Here is a 9,934-nt window from a genome sequence, read left to right as displayed (position 1 = left end):
TTCCAAATACCTCCAGGGATGGCGACTCAGCCACTTCCTGGGACAACTCAACCACTTCCCCACAGAGCTATTTTTCTCTCCCTTAAAATGCGGATGGTAGTCATTGGTTTGGTATGAGCAATATCAGACGGCAGTTTTTGAGTGGTCAGGTGCTATATTTTCTTCTCTGTCCTTTGTGGTACCTTCTCCCGGTCATCTTTGTGCTCAAGTGGTCAGCTTTACAGACAGAGACAGGAGAAGGCAGGCATCAGCTCCTGGGTTATCTTGTTCTGCTCTTCTTGGGCAGAGATGCCAAGGAAGAAAATCTGGATTGGGGAACATTGGAATGTATTTTTTATTTTTAAAACAAACCTGCATCTCTAGTGTGACTCTAATGTTCGCTGAGCCGTGATTTCCATATGAGGACTTGTTTAAGTTATGGGGTGTGTCACTATCCCCTCTCCCCATCTCTGCAACGAGAGACAAGCTGCTCGGCAAGGTTTTGTAGGTTCGGGCTGGAGCCGAGGTGGGGAGAGGGAGAGCATGGTGAGGTGAGGTGAGGTGAGGTGAGGTGAGGTAAGGTGAGGTGAGGTGAGGTGAGGTGAGGTAGGCCCACAGTCATGGGGGTTGTGTTGAGTGTCTCTTTTTGTTTTCCCTGATATGATAACCTGGTCTGTGGTGTTGCAGTACTTTGTCACCAGACTTGTTTTAGTGTGTATATATGTGACCCCTCCCATGAAGCATATATACACAGGTATTAAATATATCTCTATATATAATATTATATGTGTGTGGTATCAAAGGAATCTTTTAAAATGAGGGTAAAGGAAAAGGACTCGGGCCAGGAAACGCAGCATCTCCAGTTTAAATATGAAGACTTTTATTTGGCACAGGGAAAGGAAAATAACAAAAGAGGGGAGGATTTTATATAGATATGTATAAATTTTGAGATGGGACAGGTTTCCCTGTTCACATTTTTGAAACCCCTTAGGATGTCCTTGCAGTCCTATCTCAGTGAGAGAGTATTATACTGCTAGCTAGCAAGTTAAGTTTTAATGGTAAGGCTTTGCTTATATTATTTAAAGGGACATTGTGAAAGACAGGAAGGTTCACACTTGACTTCTTAGGCTCGCTTTATCAAGCCAAGAGGGTTTTCTTCAGCACACATGTGCTCTCAGCAAAACTGCTCAGCGCTCGCAGCTCTACAACAGATAAACCACAAATTGTAGGGCTGCGTTAGTGGTGTGTTCACAAGACCCTGATAACTCTCTCTTCTTCATTCATGTGAGAGAAGAAAATTCTGCAGCACAGAACCAAATTTGAGGGTTATTAACAAAAGAAGTGATGTTCTAATTTTGTAACATTAGAAGAAAATTTCATATCCCGTAAAATAACCACAGACATTCACACAGAGCAGAAACTTGTTAAATGCTGAAGGACTTAGTGAAACTCTTTTCCCAAATTCTTTGGTAGGGGCAGGGATTTAAGTGACACTGGCATTGGAGTTAACCTGGCCTTTACAGGGGGAAATAAAAACAAACAAACAAACAACAGAAAATACCCTACTTAGCTTGTATGAAACTGTATGTCAAAAATGGATGGATTTTAGCAAGCGAAAGGAAAAGATAGCAAGGGGATGCTGCAGTTCTGAGCTGGGTAGTAATGATTTCGAGTCCTTTAATATGTCTTTGTATTAATATAATTTAAGAATACCACGCTTTACTATTAAAAAAGAACTTAGTATCTTTCATAAGGTCTAGTATCAGGATAATAATGTAGATGTTTTAACAACGTTTTTGTTCTTAAATAAAGAAAAAAACCAAACTTGCTTCTTATAGCCTTTGTAATAGAAAATAAAAGTGTGCACTTTAAACCGTCTCCTGATCCAGTGTGTGTTTGTGTTTTTCAAATAGCCTGCAAAGGGTTTTTATCTTGGTTTCAGGTTTCCCCGCTGTGAGGAGGGAAGCAAAGGGAGCACATTAAACATTGGATCGCTTTGGCTTTCTCCCATCTTTAGGTATAATCTGTTCTTCTTGCTGAGCGGAAAATTGCCTATGTGTGTATTAACAGATTATGCAGTTCTTCATCAGGCACACAGTTCTTGTGAACTTTAGGTGTATTTAAGGGTTTTTTCTTTCCCCCCAGTGCCAAGAATCTGTGCTCTGCATTAACACATAGTTTCAGGTGTTTGGGTAACCTGTGTTTTGAAACCTCCAGTAATCAGGTCTTGTAACCACCTTCATCTAGAGGCTGTTCTGCTGTGTAGACCACTCTGTTCAACTGAGTCAGACAGTTCTTTTGCCTGCCAGTGTGCACCCTGCCAGGGAAAATGCCCTTAGCCCTACCCACCGAGTCACACACAGCTTGGGCCATGGGAAGCATCTGTGCACTTTGCCCCTGGAGAGGATGCTGTGTGAGGAACGCTGCACCTGGGGGAAGAGGTCAGTGTGAAAACATGTATTAATAAAACTGGATTCTTCATGAAGCCAGAAGTGGAAATGCAGTGAAGACAGGGGAGTCCCATGGATACGCCTTGTTACTGCTGTATAAACTGGTAGAGTGACCAGAAGGCCATATCCAGTGAGGCCTGAGGAGAGGAGATTTGTCACACATCTCCCTGATGTGCCTCCATACAAATATAGGGACTTCTGGTCAAAGGTGACACCTGAACAGTAGCTTGTAGTGCAGGGGGAATGAGGAGACCAGTACACTTCCAAGGGGCATTGATTATGTACAACGTGAGAGATATTAGTTTTACATTCCAGAGATTATTGAGGCCATGCTGGCAAGAGTTGAGGGTAGCCTTTCCAGTACCATGGAAACCAAAATTGTTGAATTACAAGGCAGACAAAGCATGAGAAGACAAAAAAGACAGTGTTTTCCTTGCAGGTTTGAGCCTCAGCTGTAAATCAGTGTTTCTTCACTGAAATAAATTTGTATTTGGGAGAGGCAGGGAAAGGAGTGATGATTTCAGTATTCAGATCCTCCTAGGAACTTCAGCAGTTACAAAGACAAGGGGGAGAGACCCAAGTCAGCCAGGAAGGATCCAGGTTTGATGGAACATTGAGAGGAGCAGGGATAGAGACCCCTGAGAGGTGGGAGGAGGTCTTTGTGCTCAAGATCATTAATGCCATCACACGGCAGCTTGGCAGAGGGAGTTTGCTGCAGATGAGATTCCTAAGCAATCCTGTGACTGAGTCTGCCTGCCCACACTGTAGAGAAACATTTCTAGGCAGTGACAGCAGGTGATCCAAATGCTGTCATCCTCTTCGTTGTGTTTGCTGCTGCCATTGCAACCAAGAACAGGGCAGTGTTGTGTTGTGTTCTGTGCACAGAGAGTAGCAGAGAGTTCCTGTCATGCAGGAGCTGTAACCTGGGGAGGTGTGCTGGTCACTGGCTGGGGTGGATGGCCCAGAGGAGGACCATGTAGGGCACTTGGGGGGGAAAACATGGGGCAGAAAACAACGTGCTAAATAGTAAAAGACAGCTGGATAGAAGTGACCAATGGGAGGAAGTGGAGGAGGAAAGGCTGCACACGCCTGGCTGTAGCACACAGATATTTGGTGTGGGGCAGAAGGTGCTGAACAGACTTAGTTGGGTGCTACTGGTGGCTCTGGGCAGAGGTCTTGTGGACACTTAGCTCTTGTAGCTTCCTAGAAAGCTCTGGCCAGGAGCCATGTCTCATCCAGCCTTGCCCTTTCTCCCCAGGATGGAAGGAGACAGGACAGGGCTTATCCATTCCAAATAACCTCTCTCCCTTCCCAGATGGATTGTCACCTCCTGTTTTTCTGCAGTTCCCCCTCCAGGCTGGAGCAGCAGGTCCTGGTGCCCCCAGGACAGGAGCGGTGTTTTCTAAAAACATTAGATCCAGGTGCAGCAAGGACAAGAGCAGGAATCAGACCAAATGACAGCTCCAGATGATTCCTTTCCCACCACAACAGTCCTGTCCCTGGCAACTCCCAAGATTACCCCTTTCAGGTATGCTCCTCTCTGCAGTTTATCTTACAGATGACAGTGCCCCAGAAAACTCCTACTTTTTCCAGAGAGCCTCAGGAGGCACAAACATAGCAGAGTACCAGGAAATAGGGTTATTCATAACTAACTACATTAATTCTCCCAAAAATGACATTTAAACAGGGCTGGGATGGAAATCTCTAAACCCAGATGCCAGAGTAGATTTGGCTTGCTTGGAACTGGAAAAACACTCAACTCTGGAGGTGCTCTTTGGTGTATTTCTTTTGTTCTCAGTGGATTTCCTATGTTTGCCTTAGCTGTGGGCTTCCAATAGTTCTGGGGCCCTCCAGGCAGATGGTCAGATGGAGGAAGAGCTACATAGTTTCTCTAATTGAATACCAAGGCACTGCTCCCCTGTCTGTATCCCAGCAAAGCCCTGAGGCAAAGAGGGAAAGTCCTGCTTCCATGGGAGTAAGATGGCCTCAGTTTTCCTCAGCCAAATGAGTTGAGAATAACTGCAACATGGCTGGACATTGCCCCTGGGAGCTCTGGTGGGGATTCAATACAGCAGCAGTGTTTTCAAAAGAAGCTCTAGGCAGTTTGGATCTTCTCCTGTTTGAGACCTTTCATGTCTTGCCTTTGGGGGATAAGCAGCTGCCAAACTGCCCAAGCCTTTTGAAGGATTAGTTGTTTTCTTTGAGTCCACACGCCTTCCCCAGGCTCAGATGACTCCTGTATCTGTCCATCAAGCTCTGACCTCTTGGGCTATGACACAGCAGGTTTCCTGCTCCTGCTGGGGACCACATTGTTCCCAGGGGGTCTGAGGGGAAGGGATGGCTGAGGGACAGTCCAGGTCCTTACAGCCAGGCTCTTCATTTTGAGAAGGAAGCAGACAGAGGAATGTGTATCTTGCTGTCCCACCCAATAGTCTCCCACGGACCCTGGCAGAGGCCTAATATCACTGTCCTTTGATTTACCCGTGCTGCTTTAAACCCCTTGGTTTATTAGTGCTCTTGGCACCTCCTGGGCTCTGCCTCCTGCCAAGGCTTGTTCAGGGAGCTCCCGAAACTGGCTCTGCCCAGGCTCCGAGTGTTTCCAGACCAGGGAAATGCAGCAAAAGCAGCTCTAGGTGTCCTTCCTGCCCAGGGCAGCACAGCTTCTGGTGAACCCAAGGCCCTTTCTCACATTTTCTCTCTGCCTAGCACCTAGTTCTCTGGCAAAGGGCACCTCACAAGGGAAGGCCACGTGCAGACAAGCAGAGATGTGGTGAGACCAGCTGCCATGTAAGTACAACAAGGAGGTGGAGATGTCTTGGCAGAGGTGGTGGGGAAGCAAAGCTCATTAACTTTTTGGCACACATTTTGGGGAATTATATTTTAGAAATCCTTTCGCCTCGGGCAGGAAGTGAGGCTGTTCCTTCCATTGAAGTTCACTGCTTGCTTGGGAGATCCTGACGCTGTTCCTCCACACAGGGAGACAGTCAGGCACACATGTGCACATACATAGGCACATGTGTGCATGTAGTACCCTGCAGGGGAAGGGGCAGCCCTTTCAGAGGTAGGAAGGGGGCTAAGAGTGAGGCCTCATCAAGCCTGTGTGTCTGTGTTGCACGTTGCTACCATCAAAAGCACCCAAAGGATTGCATGCCTGTGTTGCAGGCACCAGGCAGGGTCTTTAGCCAGTGCAGAGTCCCAGTTCCACTTTTCTCACCCTCACCTGTCCGCCGTCCCACGCAGGCTTCATCACTCCTTCTGTCACCTCTTTTTCTCTCAAAGTAATCTGCTGTGGATGCAGACACCTCTGTGGTCTGGCCACAGCCTTCCCTGGTGCTGCCATTCTGGGTATCCATGAAGCTCCATAGACGTCTGTTGGCACTAGCAGCAGTATCCCGACCCCGAAGAAGACAAGTTTCTAGGATGCAGTGCAAGCATCCCTTCAGAATGGCCAGGGTGAAACTCAGCCTGTAGGCTCCTGCCACAGTGAGAAAAATTCCCTATCAAGCCTGATGCACTATGCAAATAAATAGCTAAATCTGGAAGCTGTCAGTGGAGTCTGCAATTGTTCTAGGAACTAGTACAAGAAAAAAAAATGTGTGGATGTCTGTAAAGAGGCAGTGACTGACCTCTGGCAAAGGGTTTGCTTGGGTAAAAGAAGAAGGAGGAAACCACTTACCAAGCTGGGTTTGGTGCAAGAATCAAACCCCATGGGTGGGCCTGGAGTGAGTGGTGAGTGGTCTTGGGTGACTGAAGAAAAAGAAGAAAAAAAAAGGAAAAGAGTCTTGCTTCAAGAACAGCAGAATTTGCAAAGCTTCTACAAATTTCTACGTGGTTTTGTCCTTATTTCCAGATTCACTGGAAAGGAGTGTCTGTCACCTTGTCTGTCACCACAAAGTCCCCCCAGTACTGCTACCTTCTGCCTGTCCCTTCACTATTGCCTGTCAGGAGCAGCATGTGCTTTGGGGTTTCACTGCCAAGGTATGTGCCCCAGATCAAACAGAACACATAACAGCAGATTTTCTCTCTGGGGAGGCATTAATTCAACTGGCTTATTTTTCAAATAGAATCCCTTTGCCGAGGTGGGTAGAATGCTCTGTGGAGGGAGGGGTGGATGGATGGATGGATGGACAGATGGATGGATGGATGGATGGATGGATAGACAGATGGATGGATGGATGGATGGATGGATGGATGGATGGATGGATGGATGGATGGATGGATGGATGGATACACAGATGGATGGATGGATGGATAGATGGATGGATACATAATACTGTTGTGTAAGATTTGTGTCCTTAGAAAATCAGACAGAAATTATTTTTATTTTCTAAGAGGACACATTCCACTTGATTATCTAGCCAAGCTTTCACCTTATGGAGGAAGCTGAGATAACAGCAATTAGTAATAATGACCAATAATGCCTTTCTTTGGTCAAATGTCACTGCTGCTGTTGAGTTCCCCACCAGCTGTGCTTTCACATATGTGTGAGAAACAACTAAGTTCCCTTTGGTAATGGTGGCCTCAGAAATTGATGTGCAGTAAGGTGCCACCAACAAGGCCAAGACCCACAGCATCAATCTGCTGGAGTTTCTGACTGAGGAGGCACCCAGGTGTGCCACTGGCTCTTGTTTTGCTTCTGAGGATGGCTGCAAGCTGCTGGCAGGAAGGGAAACAGTGGAAAGGCAGCTACAGAAGCACTGTGGAAGTGGTCCGGTGAAGGAGTTGAGGGAGTACTCCTGGGGCTGAGGGAAAGATGGTAACCTGGAAGATGCACAGAGAACCCCCCTCAGCCAGATCTTTGTAATGAACAGGGCTGTATCAGAGGTCTGAATGTCTGAAACGATTCTCCAGGGTCTCAAACTGCAATGAAGGCTGTACCTACTCATAACACCTAAGCAGTGGTGCTCTGTGGTTCCCTGTGCTCTTTGGGCCTGATAGAAAGCCTCTGTAGAGAGACCCCACTGGAGACAGGAGTAGAATTAGAGGTTTTAAAAGAGGTGTTTACATACTCTGGTGTCAACAGAAGTATCTGAGCACTACAGAAAGGCAAAGGGATCAGGGGGAAGCAAGGTAGAAGAATTTGTTGCTTAAAAAAAGCATAACTCTTTGGAATGAGAAGGAGGAGAGCATGGACCAAGGCAGATGTTGAAGGACCCACACTCCTCCCCTCAGGACTGCTGAACACACTCCTCAGGAAAACGTGCCTAGCGGCTCACACTGCTGGACGGTGTGGGTAGTGCACCAGGAGACCTACAGAAAAGACACTGAAGAAGAGGACATTGGCTTCTGCCATTTAAATTGGTGTTCCTGGCGTTTGGCCTTTTCCATCATGTTAGGTGTCCCCTTCTGCGTGCTACCTACTTAGGGCCAGTATAAGTTGACTATGGCTGGCTGAGTCTGTGGGGAAATGTGCTGTTTTGGGCCGACTGGGCTTCTGAGTGACAGAGCAGAGCTGCCAACACCTCCACTAACATCAAACCACAATTACAATAAATAACCATATGATCTGATAACAGTGCAACCAGCACAAGAGATGCAATCTGTGGCCATGCCTGCAGCTTTCCAGAGCCAACATTTCAATTTTATTTGCTAAAGCAGCTCAAGTGCTCTGCTCTCTGTGGTGGGGATACAGAGGCAGACAGACATTCCCCACTGCTATGGCTCTACTCCATAACATGGTTTATGAATCCCTGGGGGTTCAAGACAGGGTAGTGTTGATGTATCTGGCTAATGATGTTACCCAAGCTCTTCTTGTGGACAGGAGCTCATCGTTCAAGGATTCTGAATCAAGAAGGACATACAGTGTTGGTAGCAGACTTTGTGGACATGTCAAACATGAGATGAAATATACAGTCTCAGATCTCCAGATAAAAACTTAGAGATGTCCATTGCAGGCTAATAATTCAAAATGCTAAGTGACAATTTAGATGATTTTTAAGGTCCATTCCAACCCAAACTATTCTATGATTCTATGAATTTTTTCTGAATTAACTTCTTCATTTTCTGAAGCCATAAATGCAAGTCAATTGCTGCAGCAGCTGCTGTGAAGTCCTTTGGTCCCTCCAGACACATGGTCAGATGTTTGTTCAGCTTTCAGAACAAGTCTGAGCCTGGGACAAAACCAGAAGGTCCAGCTGCACCTGGCATTGGACAGCTACTGTGTTCTTAGTCATTTTCCCTTGTCATCCTGTGATGAGAACCACAACTAGTAGCTGTCCCAAACATTAGTGATGCTTGGCAGGATTGAATGACTGCATTCCACTTGCTTTGACCAGCAAGTTTGAACTGGAAGTTTGCAGGAAAGGACATGGACCTCCTGACTGGCAGGCTGTGCTCCAGGAAGGAGAGATGCAAGCATTTCGCTTGCTTACAGAAGCCAGAATGCACTGACCATCTGCAGGGTCTGTCTGCTGGCTTGGTTGAATCAACACCAAACAGCCTAGGGTTAGTATGGGACTGTTTTCCCTGAATGGCTTCACCACCAATGGTTATGACTGGCTGCTTTCTTACGTTCTCTCTGGGAAATGGAGGGAGCAAACCACAAGGGAAATCACAAGAGATAGTTCCGTAATTACAAAGTCTACTAAAGCATCTATTGTGTGATTTCTGAGACTGATTATATTGGGATCTAGATCACGAGGCTTCTCCTTTCCCTTTCAGCTTCACTGACATTTTCAACCACCGAACCTTGTTAGGTAATTCTTTCTTTTTGGTTTCTATTAAGTTAAATAAAATGCATTTCCTTATGGGACCAAACACCATCCTATCCCCTCCCATCACTTTTTAGCACTCTAAATGCTGGGCCAGTGAAGTGCTTCACTTTAGGCACAAGGAAAGTCCTAATGACTTCACTCAGTCCACTTTCATGCTGACAGCCATGCATGGTTTTGCTAGGCTGTCACTGATAGCTGGGGCTCACAGACCAGTGTAGGAATACCTGGTTCCTATTGATTCACACTGGTGCTGTAAGGCTGAGCCTGGCAAAATGGACAGGAGCAAACTAAGAAATAAAAGCACTTCTGTTGTAAAATCACACCCAGCAAAAGAGGAGACCACAGCATGTCTAAGATGCTACTTCCCAGGCCAGATTCTGATAAAGAGGATCAGACCTTTATCCTCCTGTCTCCAGTCCTTCCCTCCATGCTAAAAACTTCACTAACAGGAGAGGAGGAGCTTTGTGTGCTCAAGATCTTACTTAACCAGCTGTTATCAGGGTATTTGCATGGTTCATGAACTCTCTTGCTGTACATCACTGCTCTGAGAGGAGGCTGTTGGCTTTTTGATAAAATTCTGTGCCACTTAAGAGGAAAAATCCTGCATTTTGGGGATGATGCACACAATAAAAAAGATGTCTTGTGCTGTTATAAATGTTGACTTAAGAGGGACACACATTAAGTGTTGCATCACATAAAAATAATGTCACTATTTGCATCTCAGAGAGCTAAAAAGTTAGCATGCAGATGCAGACAGCATGTGTATCTCCCCGTGGCAGCCTGCGCAGCTTG

Source organism: Lepidothrix coronata, unplaced genomic scaffold (assembly GCF_001604755.1).
Source record: "Lepidothrix coronata isolate B3197 unplaced genomic scaffold, Lepidothrix_coronata-1.0 Scaffold141, whole genome shotgun sequence".
Taxonomy (NCBI): domain Eukaryota; kingdom Metazoa; phylum Chordata; class Aves; order Passeriformes; family Pipridae; genus Lepidothrix; species Lepidothrix coronata.
This window is presented reverse-complemented; position numbering follows the sequence as displayed.